Below are 13230 nucleotides of genomic sequence, written 5' to 3'. Positions count from 1 at the left end.
AATGTTGGGAATGTTGCATTCCTGTTTCGTAAAGGTGAACATACCAGGTTTATCTGTATGTGATCAACAAACTCCAGCAGGCAATATAAAAAAGTAGAAGGTATGCACAACAATTGTGGTTAAATTAATATTAAGGAAGAAATACACTAGAAAATACTGAATACATTAAATACACTAAAAGTGTAGTTTCACAACATAACCAAAATTAATTAACATAAAATTACAAAACTATAATCCTAGCTTCATTTTACTGGGGGATTGTAATTCACAGCAAATTATGGGGAATATGCACCTTCAACCTTTATGAAAATAGTGGCCACCCTTTCATAGCATACAATTTTTGTAGCGTCTGAGAATTTAGACTTCCAAAAGTGTACAGAATGTCACCTCTGTAACGAAATGGTCTTGTTCAAGGAACTATTAAATAATTGGCGCAATGACAATTTTCACAAGTTGTGAAATAGCAGATTCCAGAATAATGAAGCATACCTATGTTACTGATTTCCAATAATTTGCCAAAATGCAAAATGAATTTCAATTTTCAAAATTGTATGTCTTCCTTAACATTAGCACAAATTGCTCGAGAACTGTAGCTTGTCGTAGCTGCGGGGCTCTACTGTATGGAATGAACCTTTGCACTGCAGTATTGTATGGTAGCTTGTCGTAGCTGCGGTGTGATACACATACATCAAAATAGTATTTTATTTTTTTGAAATGTTAATGTAAATAAAAAGTAACTGTTATTTTAAAATACCACAACACCAGGAACTATTTTTAAGAGGAAACAACTTGAAATAAGTTAAATTTTGTATAAAGTAATCATTGGGTGGTGGGGGGGGGGGGGGGGTTGGGCAAATGGAAAAGGCTTTAAAACTCTGAAAATGCTATATAGGAATGCTATTATAAGGTTTCAATGTATTATCAAGATGTTCATCAACCAACAGTAACTTGTAAAATAGCCTAACATGGGTTTACACTTTCCCCACTTCGATAACATTCTCATTATGGATGAAACACGCTGGTTAAAAACCTGGGCACAGTTCTTAACTTTCATCTTCTTGATACGACCAACCTTTACGTGTTCATCTGTCAGATGCGGACATGTACTGGTACCATCACCCTGACTGCTGTCTAAATCATAAAATTTTTCTGAATGACCCCAGGATGCTGTCTGGTAGCCATTCTTCCACTTGAAAATTAAATTCTTCGAAAGTAAGTTGTTCCTGATGCCTTTCAATAGATGAGGCGCATCAAATATTGGAATCAATTGAACGATCATCTATAATATAAGTACCATAACGGTACTCCTTACCCTTTTTAACACATGATGCCTGTGTTTCACCAAGTAAGGAATTAATGGCCGCCTCATTGGGTCCTGCTTGGTCACTTACTGTGGCTACCAGTTTAAGACCACAAGCCGTAACCTCCCTGACAACTTCTTTAATACACCGTACTAAAACTTGTGTTTTGGTGGTGGATTCTGCAAAATAATAAACAATTGGTTGCTTCCACTTTGCCCGTAGACCACGGACCATGAAAACCAAACCATGATCTGCAAACTTTCGTGATCTCTGTTCTTGACCAAAATCCTCAAAACCTTCTATAATATCAGTTTTCTCATTAAACTGGAGGTGTGTCTGTAGTTTCATCTCATCAAAGATAAGTACACAGTGCTTATCTAATTCATTCATCCCAGAAACGACTTACTTTAAATGATTCATAATAGACCAACTTATTCCAGGCTGAAAGGGAATCTTACCAAGCAGAGATGTCAGCATTCTCTTAGAAGGCAATGCGAAATGTTGGGAAAGAAATTTATGTCCCTTTGGACTTGCTTTCAACAACGACAAAGCAAATATTTTATCCTCACAAGTGAACCTACGACCTTTCGCTTTGTAGCATTGGTTGGCCACTTGTGAACAAATTAAGTTAAAGGTAACTTTGTCAAATTTGTTGACAATGGTACTGAAAAGATCATCGGTGCTAAACTTCTCTGCCAACCTCACTCTAGCATGAAATGACTTAACTTTTTAATTTAAAAGGGTTGTTATTGTCTTCAACTTCTTTGTCTCCCCATACAAAGCACTGGCTTTGGGAGTGAGGTTACACATACGTGTCACACCAACACACTTCAAAATGCTGCCTCTTTTGAAAGTACCTGCAACAATAAAAACAATATTAGAATTTCCCCAAATAGAAATTCTATACATCTATACACAAATGTGCTAAGTTATTGTTTTAATAATTCTTTACTTAGGATTTAGGCAAAGGCTTTCATAATATTAACTGAGGACCAAATAAAAGTTGTGTATTAAAAATTAATAACTTAAGTGATGTAGTATGAATCTAAATAGTAAACCTGACTGTTTAGGGCTTATCTGTAATAAACTATGACGATAATCTGAATAGTTTGGCCGTAGGTCTATAAAGTCTGTAGCTATTTATTATGTTTACCAATAACAATTTAAAGAAGCATATAGTGAAATCATCCACGTTATTGTAGGCCAAGCCATTCGGACTAAACTTAAATGAATTAACAAACCGGACTTAACTGGCAGATTAAGAGACGGCAGAGTGTAAATTTTCAAACGAGAAGAACCTGGGTTGGTACACTCCGGGATAAAATTATTTCCACAAATTTTGTAATTCGCTGAAACAATCTCTTTATTCAACCCGTACAGTGTCTGATTTCCAATTCGTTCAATCCAAACATCGTAAATTCGAGCACTATGAACGGGTATTCGATGACGTACACTTTTCGTATCGTGACATCCAGGTACACAGCAAGTCTGTTTCCGCAACATAATTACCGAGATACGCAACCATTAAAAACAGCAATCCTCTACAATCATTACTATGGCCTTTACTTCCGCTAAAAACTATGTGAAACGTAAACAGAAACAAATATTTCCGGCCGCCATTGCAGTTATGTGCTTCTATCTAGCGGACGGGGTCAAACTGCGTAAGGTGAGAAACATAGGATCAACCTTGTCCATAAGAGTTAGCCCCCCCCCCCTCCTATGGTCTTGACAAGTGTAAAGTGCATTTCATCGCACTGACAATGACATGCAAAGCAAGAATAAATTGAAAGTTCATTATTGAATGGTACAGTCCGCTGGCCTTAACAAGAGCTTCACCAGTGATTAGTGTCATTGTTTCCTCTAAAAATGAAATAACTGCTGGTAGCAGATCCTGAAACCTTAAAAAGGCCTCATGATGTTCAATCCAACAAGTTTTGCTTAGTGACAACAGTGTTTCTCCTCCTGTTACATCTCAACAGTGTCTTGTATGTTTTTTCAGCAACTCTAATAGTTTCGGTGAGTTCCTCACAAAGTTAGTGGTTTCTTCCACAACACCAATCATGTTTCTCACTGCTTGCACTTGATTCCCACAGGCTTTTACAAGAGCCAAGTTTAAACAATGACTGTAACAGTGTATATATATAGCAAGTGGTTGTAGCTCACTAACATAGCTCTGAGCTCCCTTGAATGCCCCTGACATGTTACTGCCTCCATCACACACTTGACCTCTTAGATTATCCAAACTAAAGCCTAGCTCTTCCAAAACACTGACAATGGTGTTAGATGATTACTTTCCAGTAAGATTAATGACTTTCACAAATTATATGAACTCTTCCCTCACTGCATGTGGATGCGACTCCAAGGCAACATACCGAATACTGATGGACATCTGCTCAGAATGACTCAAATCTGTGGTCTCATCTGCCAGAACTGAGAAAAATCTAGCCTTCTGAATTTTTGCAATGATTTTTTCAACAATAATATTTCCACAACATTCAATCAAGTCATTCTGAGATGTCATACTTATGAAAGTTGCATTTTTTTGGTGCATTTTGAATGTGTTCCTTCAGAATGGTATCTGCATCGATTCGGAAACGCAACAACGATCTGAAGTTCCCTTAATTTACTTCTGAATCAGTTGTTTCATCTAACAGCCCACCAGACTCATTTCGGTAACCTCTAGGTGCTATATTTTGTCTCCCACAAAATATGATGGTTTTGACAATAGGTATCAACTTTTGCCTCTTCGATTCAATCAGTTGTTTAGCTCTTGTGTCTTACTGAATGTCAACAATAGATATTTTACCCTCAAAAACATTACAAAAACCTTCAGATTTTTGAATGGCAAGAATGTGGTATTTGCAATTTGAATGTTTTTTGAAGTCAGATATTGCATCTTTGTATTTGATTAATGGCTTGATGCATAATATTCCTAACTGTTGATCACCTTTCCCACCACAGTCAGGACCAAAAAGTACACAAATCTTACAATATGCACCATTGTCCTTAGCACTATAGGCAAGTCAAGGATATGTTACAAACCAATCCCTTCTAAATTTTCTATTTTTGTTGCCTTGAGAAACCAGTGGAAATGAAAATGATGTGAAAGGGGTCCAATTTTCTTTGAGAAATTTATATTTTTCTTCATTTGATAACTTTGAAGGTAACCCAGGTACAACACAGTTCCCAATGTCTAGCGGATCCACAGAGACAGAAGATGAAAAATGACATGTTGACTCACCATCATCGAAGTCTGGCACCTTATTTCTAAATTCATTAGTACTAGTATTGTCTAGCTGAAGCTTGTTGTCACTAATTCTAGTATAGCTGCTGACAATTGAGGCACCAAATAAATATTTCCCTGCAACATGCTCCATATTTACAATGGTAGACTGAGGTTCATCTTGAAGATATCGCTTTTCAAGTGTGGCATCTGAAAAAAAGGAAAACACTACTGTAAACCATAAACAGTATTGATTCCTACATTAAAGTTATCAATGTGAATGTTTAGAAGTTTGTAATTTATACTCTTTATAGTTTGAATTTCAATGATTAAATCAAAGTATTAAAACCAACAAATTTATAAACAATGTACTTATTGTTTAGTGGAAATTTCAATACTTTGTTAATTTAACATGGTTTATTCGAAACCTACCTTCAAACTTCTGTTTTTTTTGTGACGAAAGTAGTTATCTTTGGTTCTTTCAAATATTTGGTTCGCTTCATTGTCTCTTTCCCCGTTATCATGTGATAAAGATAGTTATTGTGCTATTTTTATGACGATGGAGAGCGACTCGACTGCCTAGAGAGTACAATGCACAGGAGTGAACTGCTCAGCTGAACTAGCCACCCACCCTTCTCATGACCTTGGCGCAGGCGAGGGCGCGGCGCAGGTGCATGTATGATGAAGTCACGCTCTTAGGGGAAGGAAGGGAGAGAGAGGGTTGCAGAGAAAGCGACAGATAACTTTGCACCATACTACAATCAGTTCGAAACACATTGTCCTAATACCTTGGGCGACAGACAATAAGTACAACAATTTTAATTCAAAATGTACATTAATGCTTTTTCTCTTTTACAATTTTATAACCTATGTTTATTGTTTACACATTAATAAGTAATACCAAATTTTGAAACATAATGGTCAGGGGGGGGGGGGGGCACTTGCCCCTTTTGCCCCCCCTCTAAATTTGCGCCTGTTCTCGTCCCGCACAGCTGCAATAATGTCTAGTTCGTCGACGGTCTCTGACACAGGATCACTACTGTCGCATTCAGCCCAATTCACTAGGTCATCCAAAGATAGGTTGGAGTCAAAAATATTACATGCAGACTGTACATCGTTGTCACCAAATCATAGGAACGGCTCATCACTGAAGTTCTTTGTTTCGCTAATGGAAAAAGAACACTTTTTCCAACAATGCTGAATGGTTGCTTGGGAAACACTTTGCCACGCTAGTCCCACGGAATACGCTACCGCCTTGAGGTTAAGCAATTTTAGGTAAGCCTCCATGTCATCGTCAGAACTTACAATTACCGCTGAGAAGTTCTCGTGGATAGTGAACTTTAAGTGCTCTTATAATACCCTGGTAGAGGGGTTTGATTAGAGCAGTGGTATTTTTCGGCAAAAACATAACTTTTATTTTTCCATATCGTGACTGCAGCAAATCAGCAGATGGGTGTGCTGGGCAGTGGTCAATTGTCAATATTGTTTTTTCTTCTAGGTTCAGTGACCGCAGATAGCTTCTCACTGACGGAACAAACTCTTCATTGAACCACTGGAAAATATCTCGGCCGTCATCCATGCATTTTTTGTGTGTACGTACGTAGCAGGCAACGACTTCATGTTTACATGCTTGAAGCATCTGGGACTTAGCCTTTTTCCGATACAGAGTGGTTTGAGTTTGTGGCTGCCTGATTTGTTGACGGCAAAAAGAAGAGTAACTCTATCCTTATTCTGTTTAAATCCAGAATTATTTGTTGAATTTCTGAGGTCTAGAGATTTTGTCGGAAGTAGTCGAAAATACAAAGCTTTTTCGTCACAGTTATACACCTGATCATCTGTCAAATTTTCATCACTCATTACCTTGTGCAGTTGTTCAGGAAATTGTGTTGCAGACACACTGTCAGAAGATCGGGCTTCGCCTTCGATGCTTGCCTGCTGTATTCCGTAACGAACTTTCCATCGCGAAAACCACTCTTCTGAAGCTTTGAAGTCCGTCTTTCCATGCAAATTGTTATGAAACTTCACAGCTTGAGCCTTCAAAATAGGTCCTGACAATGATACACCTTCACTTTGTTTCATTAAAAACCACTTGTAAAGGCATTCATCCAGTTCACTGTCTTCACCTAAGTTGATTGTTTTTCTTTGCAACCCTACATCACTTTCAATAACATCCACAAAACTTATCAGTTTCTATTCCTCTTTCATCCACCCTCTGATTGTACCTTCTGGGATACCGCACTGACGTGATATGCTCACTTTCGTCTCACCTTTTTTCACACGCTCAATGATTTTCAGTTTATCTGCTATAGAATGAGTTTTTCAATTCTGTGACATCATACCAAGCGCTAACAAGACTGACTGAAAAAACACAGCTTCAATAACGCACGGTCAACAATGACTTGTCTCCGCTTGTCAACACATGTGACCACGAGAAGTGTGCAGACAGGAAATTAGTGAACTACTCAAGGTCACCAGACTTCCCCCCTTTCGGCTTACTCATCGCTCCTCTCATCACTAGCGCTTATATTCCACCCCTCCCGTCTACCCGGGTGTCTTGGTTGCATATTCTTGGCTCGCCTCTCCCCTCCTAGCGCTTGCGTCAACCAAGCCTATCCAACATCAATCCCCAGCCGAGTCACGCTGGATAATGTTGCTGGACGGTGGGCTTTTTCGGGTCCCCTGTCCGATGCTTCATTTGTGAGATAAAGCGACATTAAGAACTAGTGTTTCAGAAAATAACACTGGGCTGGATTGGACCATAATTTGAAAACCCTACAAGATAGAGGAATAATGTACGGAGATATCTTGTTTAGAATTTCACTGCGGACATTTTCTATGTCTAGGCTTTTTTTCTGCCCGATGCTTAGTTTGTGAGTTACAACGCAAAAATTATCCTAATCGGCTGTTAAACATTTATTCCATTATTGTTATTATTATTCATTTCTGATTGGGGGACATGGTTTGACCCGCGATATGCCCGATTCCGCGATCAATCGGGGCACGATATACCGGGAGTTTACTGTAGTTAACATTGGCAGTTCAGCATAAATTGTGGAAGTTAACTATGTCAGGGAAACATTTACACGTTTGTTAGAACAGATTTATTATCGTTATAATGTTTGTCTTTTAGATGTAGAATAGGTATAATCAGACTTTAAAATTTTCTTGTATGGTGACCATCTTATATTGAAGAGACCATTTGTGAGTGTAACCTTTTATTATTAAAAAAAAACTGTGAATAAGGGTTGTACTTCTCAGTATTTCAAGACTTAGGCCTATATTGGCATTCAAAAGTGTGAAAATGATTGAAACAAAATTATTCTAAATTAATTGGTATACATTATTGTAATTGTAAAGTTTTGGCAATGTTGATGTTAACCCTTTAACTGCTATGATCGAGTTAACTCAATGTGCTTTAACATGCACACCAATGCGATGATCGAGATAACTCAGACGCGATCATTGTGATGCTGCATAAACTCTAGATTAACATGTAACATGATTTTGTTTCTTTTATTGTTGAGCCGTATACGTAAAGCTAAAAGCTAAACATATATTTCTTGATTCCACAATTATTTGGTTAGCACTTTCTAAAAATATAATTTAAAATCTACGTTTCTTGCCAACCGTACGTACGCAGCTAGCCTGCGCGCTAAAATCTTTCCTCGTGCGGCTGTCTGGTAAACATGTAAAAGTATACACTAGTGCTATCTGTAGGTATCTCTTGGAAAGAATTTGTCTGTTCACTTTTTAATTAATAGAGGGCGCTACAAGTAACTTTGGCGACATTCCGCCCGCTGAGCGGGAAAATTATTGTGACTAGTAGTGACGACAGTACATCATGGCAACAAAAAGACGTGCGGATATTTTGCAGCCTAATGAAGTTATAAATTACTTCAATGAGTTAGGATCGGAATTTTGCAAGTTTGGAAAGTGAAGTAAGCGAGTTTGAAGGTGAAACAAGCGATAGTGATAACGAAAGTGTATAAAATGTAAATTCACGTGTAAAGAAAGTAAAAATTTCTTACGTGTGGCGTCAAGGCGGTGCTAACCATTTAGTTCATGATTTCGATATGAGTACTGCTGGCATCACAGGTAGTGTCACCTCAGAATCCACAGAGAGTGAATTTTTTGAGTTGTTTCTGACTAACGATTTTGTAAATACAGTTGTTTCGGAAACAAACCGGTTCTATTTACAGACAGTAAAAACACTGAACTCGGCCCACACTTAGAAAATGGCTTGACACAAGCAACAACAAAATCTATGTTTTTGTTGCTGTGAGAATGTTGATGGTAAAAAACAAAAATTTTTTTTCAATTACAGAATATTGGTCAACAGATTCACTGAGGCATGCTCCCATATTTTCACAAATAATGTCACGAGACAGATATTTGTTATTGTTGAGCATGCTCATTTCTCTGATAACGAACAGCCTTCAGTAAATGAGAAACTAAAAAAAAATAAGGCCTGTGGTTGATCTATTATAGAAATGTTTTGCTGAAAATTTCGTACCGTTTCAAAACTTATGCATTGATGAAAGCCTTTTGTTGTTCAAGGGCCGCTTGTCATTCAAGCAGTACATAAAAACCAAACGCCATCGTTTTGGTATAAATTTTTTTGTTTTGTGTGATGTTGAGACTGGTTACATTCTGGATTTAATTATTTACTGTGGAGCTCAAACAAATGTAGTTGATCCACAGAATTTGGGCATATCGGGAGCTATTGTAAATGAACTCATGTCGCCATATCTCAATAAAGGCTACTCTCTCTTTGTTGACAATTGGTACACAAGTCCGCTATTATTTGATTTTTTACATGCAAACAAAACAAATGCATTTTTACTGTACGTAAAAATAGAAAAGGAATGCCAGATTGTCCAAAAAACTGTCCAAGGGGGAAACTGTAACCAAACACACAGACACACTGACAGCACTAAAGTGGCATGACAGGCGTGATGTCTACATGCTTACAACAATGCATGATGACAGTATGGCAGCAACTGGAAAAGCTCATCACAAGACAGGCAAACAAATTGTAAAGCCATCTTGTGTGAATGATTATAACGTGAATATGGGAGCAGTGGATAAAACTGATATGTTACTCAGTTCATTAGCATGAGTGAAAAAAACTGTGAAGTGGTACAAGAAAGTTTTTTTTTTTTTCATTTAGTCGAAATTTTTCTCCTGAATGCATATGCTTTGTACATGACAAAAACTGGAAAACATGTTCAATTAGCTGATTTTAAGTTGTGTGTGGTACAGCAATTGTTGGAAAAATATCAAGAGACAAAAACATCTCCACAGAGCCACAGACTACCTTCCAGTTCTGATACACCATTGCGCCTCACACAGAGACATTTTCCATCCCTTGTTCCAGCTACAGAGAAGAAGAAAAATCCTACGAGGCACTGTCATGTCTGCAGGAAAACTAAAAGGAAATACAAGAAGATACAAGAATCTCGTTACATGTGTGATTTGTGCGGAGTGGCACTTTGTGTTGTGCCATGTTTCAGTGATTATCACACTCTGAAAATCTATTGATTTTTAAAAACAAATAATAAATTTTAGGATAGGGTAAATAAAGTGCAAACTTGTTTTAAGAAGAGAATATTAAAAAACAGAACAGAAATATAGCAACTAACTAGTGTAATTTAAATTTTTTTAAATTTTTGTTATTTTCACATTTTTGCTTTAAATACTCCAGCACTGAGGGGTTTGCAAAAACATCCAAGTATATAGCAGATAATGGGTTAAGTATCATAGAAATAATTTCCCTATATTTTTTTTTTTGTTTCTAGAAAAATATTGTTCTGTGATCATTGATTCTCCAAATGAAGATACAATGGAAAAGGAGTTGCAACAGGTAACATAATATTATGCATTGTCATACTTTATCGATTTAATGAGTTTTTTTAGCTTAAAAGCAGGACCAATGACAAAAAAAATGGTGGAGAAAGGATACATTTCTCCTGGAAGCCAGCAGTTAATAAAAAAATTTTAAAAATATTTTATAGTTCATTTTATACCAATGTCATTATGTACTGTACACTGCTACACAAACTCAGGACATTATTTTGCTACTTTATAAGTGTAATCCTTGGAAGGTGGACTTTGATGATATGAAACTACTAGCAGGCAGTAAAGCATTAATGCTATAAAAAGGCACAGTAAAGTTTTGTTTTCAGAAGGTGTACTGGCGTTATTACTAAAGTCATAAATAATTCCTGTGACTTTTATTTCAGGACAGGAGTTATAATTTAGGGTATGTGTAGAGATACTGTGTAATATTTATTATAGTGAGAAAAATATTGCAAGTTAAAAACAGCCTTGCACCACCCCCTTTGAGAAGCTACATTAAAAATTTTTTGTTTACAAAACATTATTCTTAACACTGATCCAGGAATTATTTGTTTGGTCATTGCTTCTTGGTTTTAATTCTACAAGCTTGGTAGGCAGACCTGGAACTGTTTACATGTGTGGTACTTTAATTGTTATTTCACTTACTCGGTTCTAGCATTTTGGTGCTGCTCCATATCTTTTAATTTCGCCACTCAGACAAGTTTTCATTTTCATTTTTCAGGAATTAAAAATCCTCGCCAAGAAGCTTCTCCAGTGTCTGGACAAGAGATTGTGCCAGAGGCGAAGCCCTCACGACCTGCTTTCTTACTGAGAAAACAGAAGTTAAGGAAGCTTGCGAGCAAATGGAGGTTACGGTCAGCTTGATTTAAAGAAAAATTGCAGGGAACTTCTAATGCCAAGGAGCCTTTGTCTAGATGGGACAAAAATTTATCACCTAAGTTAGAAACATTTATTTATATTTTTAATAAACCTATGGGAGCAAAGGATTCTAGAAAGCTGCAAACTTTTGCACTTTCCATTCTCTTCAGCAGTCCAAAGACTTTTAAATTACTTTGTAAACACCTTCCCTTACCATCCGTTAGGCTTTTGCAGAGAACCAACGTACTATTACAAATGACACACTTTACATACGTGTGATTTATTTTCCTGTAGGCCTCATGTAATATTGTTGAGAGTGAATTCCTTTAAGTCGTTGCTTTTAATTGGCCCCTACGTTATGTAGTTAACACGTAGCAAACGTGTATTTACATACTTATAATAAACTTTGTAAATGCACATCATATCTATTTCTAATGTAGGCCTAAATAGCTAGCTACATTTTTTGGCTTGTTAACTAAGTAGAATCTCATAACACAAATTAATTTATCATTTAAGTTTTCTTAACCATTTTCCTATTGACAATAACTGAAGAAATTTTCATGTCTGTAAATTTTAGTTCTTAATGGGAGGACAACATGTCATTTTGTCCATCTTGTGAGATGTTCTGTGTGTACACGTTTGTACAAACATATTAGACGTAAATATAAAACAACAAAAACATAAAACCCTTGCATAATGCTAATCAGTGTATGCAAATGTGAAGCCTACATAATTTCCTGTCCATTTGTATAAATACTGCAGTAGAAATATATACCAGTAATTAATAGTTTGTAATCGTGCCTAGCCACAAAGACACCATTTCATGATATGTTCTGTACAAGGTTTGCTGGAAGCTTCCAAGTGACCTATTCTAGTAATCTACCATGCAGGCAGTTGGAAAGTTTATCTGGAGTAGGCTTACCTGTGATACAATCTTGTTACTACACTTAAAATACAAGAGTAAATGTATTAATTTGTAAAATTGAACACTATTGAGGACTTTACAGCACTTCATTATCACAATAATAATAATAATAATAATAATAATTATTATTATTATTATTATTATTATTATTATAATGGGAAAAAAATTAAATCATGCAAGATTTAAATACAGAGTAAAGGCTATATCAATTTGACTGAAAATAAAAGGCAGGTGGTTCCTTGTAGAAAAATAAATAGGAAATATACACAACATTTTATGCCTTAACGAAGTTATGCGCTTTTGAAACTCAAATTTTAAAATTACCTTGTCCTACCATACACATATTAAGAAAATTCAAAACATTGCTTTATATTGTTGGGATATTCTGATTCACAGTAAATAGTAAGTACATAAGTATTTATTTCCTCTTATGTTTTACAACTGTCATTACAATTCCTTAAGAGGCCACTCCAGTGTTTCAGGGGCACTACGCAACCTGCGTTAACCTCATAAGATTCAATGCTATTTTCATTTTGCTTATAACTAATTAACTAATATAGATTTTGAAATGATGCTTGCTTGATATGCAAGACAACGATGCTCTTATCAAAGCCCCTTTCTTCAAAAACGTGCATAAATTATGGTTTTATACTAATCTTTACTAATATGCATAAGTGTATTGTCTAGGTTTGAACCATAATTTATGCACGTTTTTGAAGAAAGGGGCTTTGATAAGAGCATCGTTGTCTTACATATCAAGCAAGCATCATTTCGAAATATATATTAGTTAATAAGTTATAACCAAAATGAAAATAGCATTGAATCTTATGAAGTTAACGCGGGTTGCGTAGTGCCCCTGAAACACTGGAGTGGCCTCTTAAAATAAACAGGAAAAAATTGCACTCCAATAAGCATGCTTGTGTGTAAGTGCATGTAGTCATTTTAATCTACATGCTGTAATTCAATATGTGAATGGTGAATTTGCAAAACGACGTAAGTCCAAACTAATAGTTTTGAGAAAATCACAAAAAACTGTGTAATGTGCTGTTGGCACATATTGTGCC

The 13230-nt window shown here is 36.3% G+C and overlaps 1 protein-coding gene across 1 annotated transcript in view; it reads right to left on the bottom strand.

Annotated features, from left to right (window-relative positions):
• LOC134527710 (uncharacterized) overlaps positions 1 to 13230 on the bottom strand; it is a 61958-nt gene that overhangs the window by 17179 nt on the left and 31549 nt on the right. The gene's annotated exons all lie outside the window — the stretch shown is intronic.

Source organism: Bacillus rossius, chromosome 1 (assembly GCF_032445375.1).
Source record: "Bacillus rossius redtenbacheri isolate Brsri chromosome 1, Brsri_v3, whole genome shotgun sequence".
Classification (NCBI taxonomy): domain Eukaryota; kingdom Metazoa; phylum Arthropoda; class Insecta; order Phasmatodea; family Bacillidae; genus Bacillus; species Bacillus rossius.
This window is presented reverse-complemented; position numbering and strand designations above follow the sequence as displayed.